The sequence below is a fragment of the Cucumis melo genome, chromosome 11 (genome assembly GCF_025177605.1).
Source record: "Cucumis melo cultivar AY chromosome 11, USDA_Cmelo_AY_1.0, whole genome shotgun sequence".
In the NCBI taxonomy this organism is placed as follows: domain Eukaryota; kingdom Viridiplantae; phylum Streptophyta; class Magnoliopsida; order Cucurbitales; family Cucurbitaceae; genus Cucumis; species Cucumis melo.
In genome coordinates this window covers 18370107-18383628 of record NC_066867.1, presented here as the reverse complement: position 1 = coordinate 18383628, position 13522 = coordinate 18370107, and the positions used below count along the sequence as shown (strand labels likewise).

The window sequence follows — 13522 nt, the reverse complement described above, 5'->3', positions numbered from 1 at the left end:
TGAAAAGTGAAAATTTTGGCTAAGTCCGTGACTTAGGCGTTTTGGACATGGTAGGTAGCCAAAGGATGAGAAATAACCTCTGGGCGTGATGATGGTGAGCTAGGCGGTAAGCTAGTGTTGTATGTGTAGCTAAGATGGATGGAGAAAACCTCTAAGTGTGCTTGGCGAGTTGGCCTTGCTAGGCAAGAAGGCATGTAAAAACCATTTTATAAAGAATTGACATGCAATATGCATGTAAAAACTTCACAATTGATCGACACCTCACAATCCACTCTCTTATTAGGGTAGGTATCATCACCATGAATTTTCATGTATCCTACTTTAAGTTAGTAGGATTACCCAACTTTTCCCACTAACTTAAGTCAAGGGGCATTTTGGTATTTTCTTATTTTAATCAAAGTCAAACTTCAACTTTTCAAACAAAAGTCAACTTTTGACATTTTACCATTTTGCCCTCCTTGCCTAATGTTTTCCTCCCAAGCATTAATCTGTATTCATTTTATCGAAATTGAAATAACATTTGATTATATCACCGGTTAAAGTTTGACTTTACAAAGCAAAAAAGTAAACCCTTTGACTTTTTTAACACTTTGACCATTTCCATCATTTTCAAGCCTCCGTATATGAATCCATATTCATATTTTTGATATTTAAATAACATTTAAACATAAAGCTATATCTCTTAGCTGATAATCGACCTCTATATCATATATACATGTCAATCTCTCTCGCCTAATACGAATTATTCGAACTAATCCAACATACTGTTCTAAGTTTATTCCATATGAGCTAGTGGAGGCTTTGGCTCACGATAAGTACGGATAGTAGATTCGGTACTTTAATAATTCTTTCACAAACGTCTTTTGGCAGAATCAATGGAATAAGCATATTCATGCAAGATGTGGCACACAATGATTAAAGTGCCTTTCATCCACTTAATGATGAATTCATTGGTGTGTCATTAAGGTTCTATAGCTGCGACTATGCTACGCGGAGAGGCATGGTTATTGCATGTAATATGCTCACTATGTCTCTAGGTGAAGATCGTACACTAAAAGGTACACATACTTTCCACGCGTAACTACTTAATCTGCATTAAGTACAAGTTTTCCTCTCACTTACCCAAGTGTAAGTGAAGCGATAGGTTTCCTAGGTAAGTCAGGGTTGAACACATAGAATTTATACCAAGCGTATCTATAATGTCTACTGCTCCTCCAGGCGGTATAAATATTTATATAGTATGATGTATGTATGTATGTATTAATTCTACTATTTATACAGGAGGTTCTATAGAAGGTGTTATGGAATGACATGATTATGGAAGGTGCACTAACTTGTATTAAAGAATTGTGAAGAAAGGTCTCCAAGTTGTAAGCGATTATGCCATGCGACGATTCTTGATGCAATAGACATCACTTAACCATCATCTAATTAAGGCGAGCAACCTCTCAGTACCTAAACACCACATTTTTTCACCTTTTGGGATACAAATGATAAAGATAGATTAGGCGATTGCTATCTAGATTTTCTTACTTGTAAGAGTCACATTGCCACTCTATTTAAGGCTAGCAACCTCTTGACGACTAAACACCATACTAGTTCTCTTTTCGGGACACAAATGATGGAGGTCAAATGCTAGAATGGAGTTTGTTTCCAAACTCCCTTCCATATGTCTTTAGCTATGTCCTTCCTACTTACTCTTTCAAGTTGTTGGTGAGAAACGTTGGCCAAGCGATGAAGTCAATCTCAACTAAACACGATGAACCTAATAAGTAAAGAACCCTTATCAAGCAATTATCACACACTTAAACTACTTATAACACTTCAACAAGATGAATAGTAAAAAATGAATAGAATGACAGTGAATAAAGATGTAATGGAATTGATTGATGTAGATTTCTTGGCCATGAAAATATGAAAATCAAGCATTACATTGAAAGTAAAAAAGTGGAAGTAAAGAAGGGAACTGAGGCACAAAATGCATTGTTATGCATTCCTTTGATTTTTTTTTACAAGTTAGGGGAATGGTTGGTGGGCTTCTCTCTCTAAGCTCTCACTCAGAAGTTGACTGGAGAAGAAGTGAAGAAGGGAAGAACTTCTACACAAAGGGAAAAATACTACAATAACTTGTATTTCTACAAGTTATCACACCCCATATTTAAAAGAATGTTTGTCCTCAAGCATAGATCTATACCAATGCTTGTCCCCAAGTACAGCTCCACACCTTAGACTTACCTTCCTCTTCGCATCCACTCAACTTCTCATAATGCAACCCAGTTTTATTTGCCAATCAGCTCCACTCTCATTGCATACTTCTAACTATGAAAATATTTCCTAGCTCAAAAGGAGGCAAGCTTAAGTCTCAAAATACCCTTGTTCATTCTCATAAAATATTATTTTCATTTTTTAGGAATGGCTATATGTTTTGAAACGTTTTGGGTTCTTTTTGGCGAAGAAACTTTGTTTGAACCACATCTAAGTAGAAGATTATTGGTTAGTAAGAAAGAGTTTTCAATAAGGTTTTTGAAGAAGTATTTAGTTAAACGATCATTTGAAAGTTAAGGCTAAGCGATCATATAGAATGTAAAATGATCATGTAAGAGGGTAAATGAACATATAGGAAGCTAAACGATAGTGTAAGATGGTAAACAATTGAAAAGAAAGCAAAACAATTGTATAAGAGGTTGAACGATCATCTAGAAGCTAAACGATCGTGTAAGAGATTATAGGTAGAAAGGAAATTTTCAAAGAACTTTACAGGATTATGTATGTCGAAAGCTTTGTATTATCAAATCAATGGAGTTGGATTCCAGGTGCCATGGCATTCAAAGACTTAAAATTTAATTAAGTAAGAGCTGGTAAGATTATAGAGGTTAAGGAATGACTAATCCAACCTAGGGTTAGTATAAATAAAAAAGAGGTTAAAAGAAAAGTGAGTTATTCTGAGATTTTAGTAAGAGAGAAGCTAAGTATTGTGCTAAAAAATCGTTAAGTGAGAAGAATATTGTGGGTTGTTAAAAGTTTTAATCAAAAGGGAAACTTAGTATTGTCAGGCTCCGCTCCAACTGTCACTCCATACGACCAAATGTGGGCGTGCTGCCTAGACATCCTTTGCGTACCTCTCCGTGAGATGACGCTTTGAACGCCTAGTGAGCGGAACAACTCCTTTCACTTGTCTCTTCGCAAAGTTCTTTACTTGAATCTTGGAGATGTTCACAACTACTTGAGCAAAAAACAACTCTTAAACTTAGACCATCGCCTAGTACTTAAGACTTAGTACTAAACAACTTTTAACTTCTAGGTGAGAAGCACAAATGATAATGCAGCTGAATAAATAAACTTCTTTTCTTTATTAACTTAACACTTTACTTAGAGTTCATAAATTACAAGTAGATTCGTTTTCTTCAAGTATGAAAATAAAAACAAGTTCTCATCTTCACGCCTTCTTTCTTCCACCAAGGTGCTACTCTTCCTGCCAAGGTGTTCAAAAGTATAAGACTCATTTTCTTTCTTTGCCACTTTATGCTACTTCTTGAGATAGAGTACCTCGAGGTGTAAAGTCCTCTTTCCTTTCTTCACCTCCGTCCCCCAGCAACCCTGACTTTGAAGATAGCCTTAAGGACTTCCTTTTCCTCGCTTAGTTCTTTGGCTCTCTCTCTCCCTAGGCTTGGCCTCACCAACCTTGGTGTGCACTCGTCTTCCTTCTAAACTGAGCCATGACATTAAGAAGTGATGTGCTTACCAACCGACTCCTTAAACACAAGATAGGATGACAAGGTTCTCATGCCGCATAAGTTTACATAACAACCGTGCCTTCCCTCCTTTACTTTAGCTTCCACGCCTAAAATTCATCATTTACTTGGCTTCATTGCCTGACAATCTGCGCTTAAGTTCACACACATTCCAAACTCATCATTGGGACCTAGGATTCTCTTTTTGCCTTGACTTAGAATTCACAATCCACCAACGTCACATGATTACTTGGGATTTCCACCAGTGTCTCGCCACATTCAATCGTTTCTCAAACCTGGATTCAAATTCCACTAACGTCTCATACATTCTTTCTCACCTAGATCTAGGATTCACATTCAACTAGCATCCAACGTCAAGAATATATCACAACTGACCTTGACCTTGGATTCTCCCCTCGAATTCACATCCAACCTGCGTTATACGAATTAATTGGGATTTCCACCAGCGTCTTGTGATAGGTCTCATCTTTTCCACGTTATACAATCATTAGAATCATTAGACAGAAAGGTTAGCTTCGAATCTCGCTTTCTTCTCATAAAATCACAATAGTAACAATAACATGCAATAAACATCAATGAAATAATACTTTCAAACGATCATCAATAGAGTACATCTTTCACTTATCAAGTTTACAAACACAATATTAACTATTTATGAAAATCATTTATGAAACATTTCTTCCATTGATGAAAGATTTACAAATATTCTGCTTATGAAATTTACTCAAAAACAATTATTTGTTACAAAGATCTTTCACAAATATACATGTTTTATTTATAAAGAATCACTCACAAAAATACTTAGGCCTCAACTCCTTTCTTCTCTGCTTTTGACTTTCTCTTCTCGCCTAACGGTTCCCTCGACCAGCCATTCAAAATTCAGAGCTCTCTTGTAATCTATCAGAGTGTTTAAAATCTCCAAACTCCTTTTTCCTTCGGTCTTGGGCCCTATTTATAGTGTCTTTTCACATCCAAGGGTCACTTCTACGCTTTACACATGTTAGCTTACCGATTCGCCGCGCCATGCAACCAACTCAATCTTGACACATAGACTAACCATCAACAACGATTAAAAGTTCCCTTGAGACGCCAACCTTATCTCCTTGGAAAGCTAAACTCTTTAATCGCCTGACTCTCTCTTTATCTTCTAAGGAAGCAACAAACATTTACTTTTCACAGCGAGTTGTCTAGTCATTTCAAGAGGACGCCTACTTCTTCAACACTCTCTTATGCGTAGGTACTTCTTTCTCCATTACTACATTAAACACCTAGTTCTTAGCATCCAATGCATGCTTCTTCCTCGCTAGCTTACCTTATCATGATAGAACTTTACACTTAAACATTTCTATTTGCGTGCCTTTTCTCCTCTCGTATCATTCCTCGTAGGATATCCCATGCTTATACTTATCTTAAATAACTTCCCAAGCTAGGCTCCTCTTCAACAGGACTCCCTTTCTCTGGATCAAGGCTTTACAACTAGTCCTTTTTTTTTTGGAAATTCGTCTTTAAAATTCTACTCCATCATAAGACCTCCTTGCAAAACTTGATGAACAAAATGAGAAGCTATTCATGTTTGTGTAGGTTCCTTGCCAACCTTGTCCTTTGCTCGACAATTCTTTTTAATATGTCAAACTTGCTTACACTAAAAACAAAATTTGCTATATTTGCAAACTCCTAAGTGTTGTTTACCATACTTGAAGCACTTAGGATTTCGATTTTTGTCCCAATGCGATCCTTGACTAACACTAGATTTAGCTTACTTGTTAAACCCTTCGTCACTTTCCTTTCTTTTACTCATTTTCGTCCTTGGCCTTTTTTTTTTTAAACCTTCTTCCTTAGCAAACGTACTCTCAACACGCATGGTTGTCTCTACTAACTTAAAGAAGTCCGACCAATTTGCGCTTGTCCTCACTGGCACTCAAATTGGTGTCCTCAAACCTCCCTCGAAACACTTACACTTCTCCTCTTCATCCATTATAAAGGATATCACGTACTTCGTGAGTTCCACGAATTTCTTTTCATACTCTGCGATAGACATGTAGCCTTGTACTAAACTCAAGAATTCTTTCCTCTTCGCATCAACAAATGAACGAGGGGTAGAACTTTTCTTTGAATCCTTTCCGAAATCATTCCCAAGTGACAAAATCTACACCTCCTATGCTTCTCGCATATAAGTGATAACTTGTAGATATAAAAGTTAATATGGCATTTTATGTAAAATAATGAAGTCTTATTGCATAAGAATAAAAGAAAACAAAGGAAAAAGTAAGTAATTTGATTAACTTGTGTATCGCGTCTTGCAAAATAACTTTATCCCTGTTTTCTCGTGTTTTACATAAATTATCAGAGGATAATAGGCAAAAAGAAGTAGAGCTTGGCGATAGAACGTTATACGAGAAGATACATCCAACCAATGCAGTGACAAGCAATCAAGCTAGGCGATTTGATGTACTAACAGACAAATTTGGTTGGTGAGAATGTTAGAAAAAGGACAAAAGGACATCTGTCAGGCATTGATGCAGCTTTATAAGAGCATTAATGTAAACCCGAGATTGTTTCTTGTATTATTTGCTATTGTCATATATTATAGGTGTTGAATTTAATTTGTTGAAGAAAAATGGCAAAGCTTTTAGTTCAACTTGTGTTAATCATTTTTGGAATTTGTTTTTAAAAAAGAAAAGAAAGGAAAAAAGAAAAGGAAAGTGGAATTTTGTATATATATTATATATATACATTTAGGATTAAAAAAATAAAAGACAAATTAAATTTAGTTAAAAGAGAATCAAGAAAGAGGAAAAGAGAGAGAAGGGGAAATAGAAGCTTTAGTGTAACTTGTTGCTTTGGTTTCTCTCCACCACTAAGCCATTTATTCAACCATTTTCACTAAAATTTTAGAGGTATCAGAGGTAGAACTTGAGGAAGAAGAAGAAGGGAAAGGGTGATGAAGGAGATGAAGAAGAACTTGAAGAAATAGACAGTTATGTCATAAGCTTGGTGTTCACAAACAATCTCTTGTTTTTTAGTCCGATTGAACTACTAAGAAGGAATTAAAAGGTGAGGTTTATTTTTATTTTTTGAAATTTTATTCGATTTATAACAAGTTTTGTGAATGACACTTGAGAAAATTTGGATGTTAAATTAATGATTTTCGAAGAGGCAATCAAGTCACAGTTTAGTGTGTGAATTCATGAAGTATCTAGCTTTTAGCATATTTTAGATTGTACAGATTGAGTTATAAGCTCTATTAGGTATGGTTGCAAAACTTATTAGATTCCTACAACGTTCATGAAGCAATCATGAGCTATAAAGAACTGGAAGTAGGTTTGATTTCAGGAGCAAATCAAAGGTTAGCATAAGACCTAAATTTAGACTACTTATGTTTCAAGCAATTTTTATAACAATTGGTTAGGAATCTCATTTTCTTTCCTGCACGTAGATTGCAGAGGATTTAAAAATGAAGAGTTTGACATAAATTACATTAATTTTGGTCAAGTATTGAGGAAGTTATGGGTGTTTGAAGTTAGGTTGTTGAATTTAGAAAATTTTGGAGAAAATTGTATGTCTAAAGTTTAAATTGATGTGTGTTATCTTTTATGCATCATCTTAAGTTTAGTCTGGAAAGACAAGACTATTTAAGGTTCTAATGCTCAGTTTTGGTTTGTTTGACGGGTCAAGAGAAAATAGGTCGAGTCTACACACCAAGGAACTTGCCTAAGGTTGAGTGACAAAACAAATTCTGAAAGGGACTTCTAAGCTGCTATTTATGATTAAATGTTCTCTATGTTTGAATACAAGTTTATGAATAATACATGATTTCTATGAATCGTTTCAAGCTTCGATTTTATAATGAAATTTATATATGAGCACATTATTATTGACTTCCTAAAAAGTAGTTGAAACAATATCATTTAAAGCACGTATTTTTTATAGATTTTTTAGTTTTCCACAAATACGCAAAGTAAGTTTAAGTTTTACGAAAGATAAAGATAAGCAGACATGTTTTAATGTTTTCATACAAATTTTGTAGAGTTCTGTTAACTACATGACTAAGATGTTGAATGCGAGGCATATAGTACTGCGTGCATACATGTTAGATTCTATTGTTCGTGTTAAGTGTACTCTATAACAACAATGCTATCATGAGTGCTGGGTACACTAGAAGAAATCTATGTCGGGTGAAAAAAATGAAAAATGAGCTTTAGTGTCGATTTTCAAAAGTGAATGTTTAATGTTGGTTTTAAACCAACATTAAAGATAGAGCTTTAATGTCGGTTTAAAATCGACATTAAACATCTGCGTTTTTAAAACCGACATTAAAGGTCTTTTTATTTTATTTTTTATTTTTCTTAATTTCGTAAAAAATTGAAACTCTCTTTTACGAGTTTTCCTATTTCTCCGCCAAAGAAACACCAAAAACCCCAACCTCTTCTCCATCTCCACCAGGCCGGCCACACAAAAGGACCTTTCTTCTCATCGACGGTGACCCACAACGTTTTGACTAGCCACTGAAGGGAACTTTTCGTCCGGCCACGACGCGTTTCGGCCATATGCTTTTTGGACGGCGATTTGGTTATGCAATTCAAAAGATCAGATTTTCCAAACCATTTCTTCTTTGAAACTTCCACATCCTTTTACCAGGTACACTCTTCATCTTTCTTCAATTCTTCTATTTCTTGGTTTGAATTTTTCTCTAGGGCTTCAACTTCAAAATTTCGTGTTTGCAGATTAAGGGGGTTATGTTGAAGATGGAAGGGGAAAGAGTAATTGGGATGTTTTTTTCTCACATTCCAGGTTAAACCCACTTTCTAATTTCTCATTTTGATAGAAACCCAATTCTTCGCTTTGCCTAAAAAAGTTTTCATGGAATTTGCAGAAAAAATTAAGAACAATGACGCAGGAGATTTGGCCGACAATCACTACCATCGGTTTATGGTACTCTCTATTTCTATAGCATTTTGATGAAAAAGAAAAAGGGAGGAGTTTTTAAGATGATTTTTGGTGTTTGATTTTGGTAGGAAGATATTGAACTGATGGGTTCTATGGTGATGAATGCTTATCGGTTGTCCATTTCTTGGACCCGAATTTTGCCCAGTAAGGTCTCCCTCTTTACATTTTCTTTTTCTTCCTTAAAAGTCAATTATATATATATAATTGAGAGGGTATTTTATTGAAACAAAAAAAAACTAATTAATAAATTTTTTTGGAAATCATATCCTCATCACCACCCTAATGTTCATGTGGACTTTAACTTGGTAGATTGATCATCAGAGTTCAGCTTGCGCATATGTTGGAGCATCTCCAGTTGTTGTATGAAGAGTACATTCAGTTTCCAACCACTATTCGTATTCAAAATATTTGCTTTCAATAAATATGGGAAATAAAGGTTGTCACCTTACCTTATCATGTAGCTTTTATTGGCTATTCATTTTTTTCAGCAAACTCATATGTTCCAAGCTCTGTTTCATCACAAGCCATCTCTTCACTATTGTTTTTTCTGCACAATTTCAATTAATCTATAAGCTAGAGTTCAGTAAGAAGAACAAGAAGAGTTCAGAAAAAATCAAAAGGAAGAAGACAAACGCACACATACAAATACATTTGCAGGTAAAGATGAGCTCCCTCTATGCTATCATCAGATTATCAATTCATATGATGAGTTGAATGACAGTTTTCAGCTCTTGCATTCTGCTTTTTTATCATTTTATTTGGCTAGAGAGGTGTTGTTCAAAACAGAAAAATGACTTGCGTTGTGACAAACTTGTAGAAATGAACCATGAGCTCGTGGTCATTCTCATAATATGAACTCACTTTCCCTAGACAGGATATGCCAAATCCTGCATCTATATTAGAAAGAAAGATCAACACAAGTATAAATGTTCCCTTGGATTATAAAAGATGGCTAATGACACAACAATCCAGCAGAAATAGGAATTTTTTATATGTTTTAATTAAAAAAAAAATGCTAATGCTGCCTTTGATGATGACAAAATAATCGAATTAAACAGCAAACTAGAAACAAAATTATCAAACAGAAGAGTTCAAAATTTATAGAATGACTGAGAAACCTTTTAATCAAAAGAGAATGCAGAGCCACTACCAGATAAGATGCTTCACAGGCTAGATCATGAAACTAGAACAAGCAGTTTCATACAAACTTGGGAATATTATTTTGATTACTATGCTGCTGGTTTTAAATTTGCACGCTTAACAATTACCAGGTATGTACATCAAATTATTTTGATTATTATGTTGCTAGTTTTAAGTTTCACACTTGTGGTTTCTATTGTGTTACTTGTTGGTTGGGTGCATTGTTATAGATCTCATATTGTCTTCACATCCTATGGTACTTTGAATGAACTTGATGACCTTTTACTTCACTAGTTTTGAGCATTTTATTAAATATCTTTGTGCTTAGATGTGTATTTGATAATTGTTTATAGTTGATCAAGCTTGAGGAAGAGAGATGTAAAGAAGCAAAAACAAGAGTGTTAGAGAATATCAATTAGAAAGCAAAAGAAGAGACCATGGGTGTTGTTCAACGCACCTTGATAACATGTGTACCGGTAAACTTGAGGACATGTTAACAAAAAATTCATTGAATACTTGATCTAGACAACATGATATCTATCTCTTGTCAATCTTCTTCTTTTTTTTTTTTTTTTTTTCTGTCCTTGTTTTTCAGGGGAGGCATCATCATATTCAAGGACTCCTAAGCGGAAGCAAGGATGTGTCCTCTTCTAAAAAGTTGAGAAGCCCCAAATCAATATTTCAAGCTCTCTTTGCTTTCCTTCTCTGGATTGCATAAACTGGTAAATTGTTATAATGTTAATCTTCAAGAAATAGTTATCTTTTAAAAGTTTAAACTTCAATTTAATGCAATTCTTTTATGGAAGGAGCAAAAGGGTACTCTTGTTTTGTTGAATGTATGAGTAACTCTTTACTAAGGGAGGGAGATACTTTTGTGGGTCAATTTATTCTTTGACAAAAAAGAAATGCATATTTGTTTCTGCAATTCTTTTGTAAATGAGAACAATTCCTTAAAACCTTTTGATGTGAAATGCATATTTGTTTCTGTAATTCTAAAGATTAAATGATGCTTCAAATAGATTGTTGGTTGATGATTGTTGTGTATTTGGTGTTATATTTTTGTTATGAAATGCAATGGTAGGAAAGGGAAGGTCCTGATAGTTGCACTGATATAACAGATAGCCAATTGTTGAGAAGTATTGGATCTTCCTTTGGTGCATATTTCTACTCTAGTTTAAATTGAATATGGAAGATAAATTAATTACATCTTCTCTATCAACTCATCTTAGAATTCCAATGGCCCATATCATTAGTATTTTATTGGATTTCACTTGTTTTTTTGCATACTCACAGACAGTAATGGTACTTATTCCCATTATTTGTGTTTTGGGTTAGTCAGAATCAATGGTCAACAAATTCACATGGATTGTGTCAAGAGCTATGACATTAGAAGTATTATCAACCGGCGTTGCTGGAAACTACAACGGAGAATTACAAGTAGTAATTAATTAAAATTAAATTAAATATATAATATGCCTCCCCAATCCCAAACATATATTAGTATATAGTTCTTAATAATATATATAATTTTATTATTATTGATTCAGATGACATTGAATTGCAAGTGCCTTCTCCACTAGTTCCAACTCAGAAGAGCTATTTTGGGAGGTATTGTGAACAACATGGTAAGGGAACATGGGTTGTTGTTGACGTTTCCTTAGACAATTTACGCCTAGCTTCTACTCTTAGATGTAGAAGGTCATCCGACGCTTAATCCAATAAATGCCCAATGGTTATTTTAAGGTAATTATTATTTTTTTAATGAATAAATTGAGATATTTTTACTATACATAGTAGTAAAAACAAATTACATGTTTTCTAATAATCAATCATTATATTTAATTTAAGTTTTTGAGAATTAGGCACTAATTTGGTGTGTGTGTTTTGAATGATATATATAGGTTACATGGCTTGAGCATGTTGAGGTGGATGATCGTGGTGTCCACAATTTATACAGCCAGCTAGTTAGCTTGGCCACACGTTTCACGCAAAGCAATGGATTGCCACGTTGGATCATCAGTGCAAACTTCAGTATATGTGATTGTTCATTTCTGAAAGGGCCAAACACCATTATGTGAAGCTGAGGGATCATGTAGATAGCGAGGCAATCAGGTAAGATCTATTTTTAGGCCACATTTTTTTCTAGATGCCTTGTTAGAATTCTAAAGATTAAATGGTTTATTTTGATATTGTTTGTAGAATGATTGAAGTCATATCGGGTTGAAAGCTAAGTGATTGTATAAATAGCTAGGCGACCATTGAAGGTTGAAGAGTGAAAAGGTATTTAGGATTTCTTATTTAAGTCTTGTATTTTGTTGTAGAATGTATATATAAACACAATATAAGATTTCATTTTGTGTATATAAATCTAAAAGACAAACATTATAGTTTCTAAAATAATATTAATTTTATTGATTTGTTGGTGTGAGAAAAAAATAATCTACACGAACCCAATGTTAGTTTATAAAAAATGGACAATAATGCAACAATTAAATAAAAATATATTTATAAAAATGGACCCAAAGATAAGGCTTTAATGTGAGTTTTAAAGATCTATAATGTTGGTTATAACTAATAATGTTAGCTTCTTTAATGTTGGTTTTAAACCGACATTAAAGCCCAAGAGACATTAAAGAGCTTTAATAACGCTATCAAAGATGTCGGTTGAAAATCGACATTAAAAAGGCCTTTAATTTCGTTTTTAAACCAACATTAAAGCCCAACTGACATCAAAGGCCTTTAATAACACTCGCAAAATTGTCGGTTGCCAAGCGACATTAAAGGCTAGATTTCTTCTAGTGGTAGGCCCCACTGCATCGTAAAGCTTGTAAATGTTAATTGTATTTGGCGTGCCCTACACAACGTAGATTTGTTATGTTAACTAAATGTTTAATATATTTGATATGCCTTGTTAGATTTCAGTGACGTACTTGCTGAGTATTTGAGAAAGCTGTTATTATTACACGTTTATATTTAACATTTTGATTAAACAAATTTATATGTTTAAGGTTTATCACGTGCTTTGATTTTCTGGTTTACAATTTTAAATTTAGTCACTCATTGGGCTTTATTGCTAACCGTTTTAAAATGTTTTCCCTCTTTCTAGATAGAGATTGAGCTCCCAATGCCTAATAAGGCTACTTTAGTCTGCTGAAAACTCCTAGATCGATTGCCAGTACATGGGTGGAGTTGTACATCAAGTTTATTTTGTTATGTTGTATATGTCTTTGTAAGATTTAGATACTTTATAGTTTAGGTAAACTCTAGGTGTTGTGGTTGTGTAAACCTTAGTTTGATATCGTTTTGGTTATGATGTCTCCATTAGGTTTATTTGCTAAGTGAGTTATTTCAGGACTGCACTTTCATGTATGTCCATAGGTTGTCTAGGTTCCGCTATGTTGTGTTGCATGTAAAGTATATATAAGATTAACTCTTTATCAAGTTCAAGAGTTCAGCAGAGTTGACAGATGTTATTGAAGAGTAGGTAGTTCGAGTGGGAGTGTGACAACATGGTATTAGAGCAGTTAGTTCCATGGGAAATAAGACAGAGCAGTTAGCTCTAAGAAAAAACTAGGAAGTAAAAGTTAGATATCAAGTTAGTTCAGATAGAATTTGCAAAGTACCGTCTAAGTAGAGATAAGAGTAAGTCCAGTCAGGAATAGATTGTGGGTAGAAGTTTTGTA

At 34.2% G+C, this 13522-nt stretch overlaps 1 long non-coding RNA gene across 14 annotated transcripts; it reads left to right on the top strand.

Moving 5' to 3' along the window:
* The first annotated feature begins 8123 nt into the window (after positions 1-8123).
* On the top strand, positions 8124-13087 carry LOC103490513 (uncharacterized). 14 transcript variants are annotated; one of them, XR_007824710.1, is made up of 13 exons: positions 8137-8390; positions 8477-8543; positions 8626-8684; positions 8768-8843; positions 9009-9135; positions 9277-9356; positions 9832-9970; positions 10193-10315; positions 10435-10561; positions 11175-11276; positions 11387-11582; positions 11741-11951; positions 12039-12254. It is a non-coding gene; the product is annotated as an uncharacterized LOC103490513 (long non-coding RNA). The 14 variants fall into 14 exon arrangements; XR_007824708.1 differs by having other exon boundaries at positions 9009-9356; XR_007824706.1 differs by lacking the exon at positions 9832-9970 and adding an exon at positions 12946-13087 and having other exon boundaries at positions 8138-8390; positions 9009-9356; positions 12039-12119.
* The last annotated feature ends 435 nt before the right edge of the window (positions 13088-13522 follow it).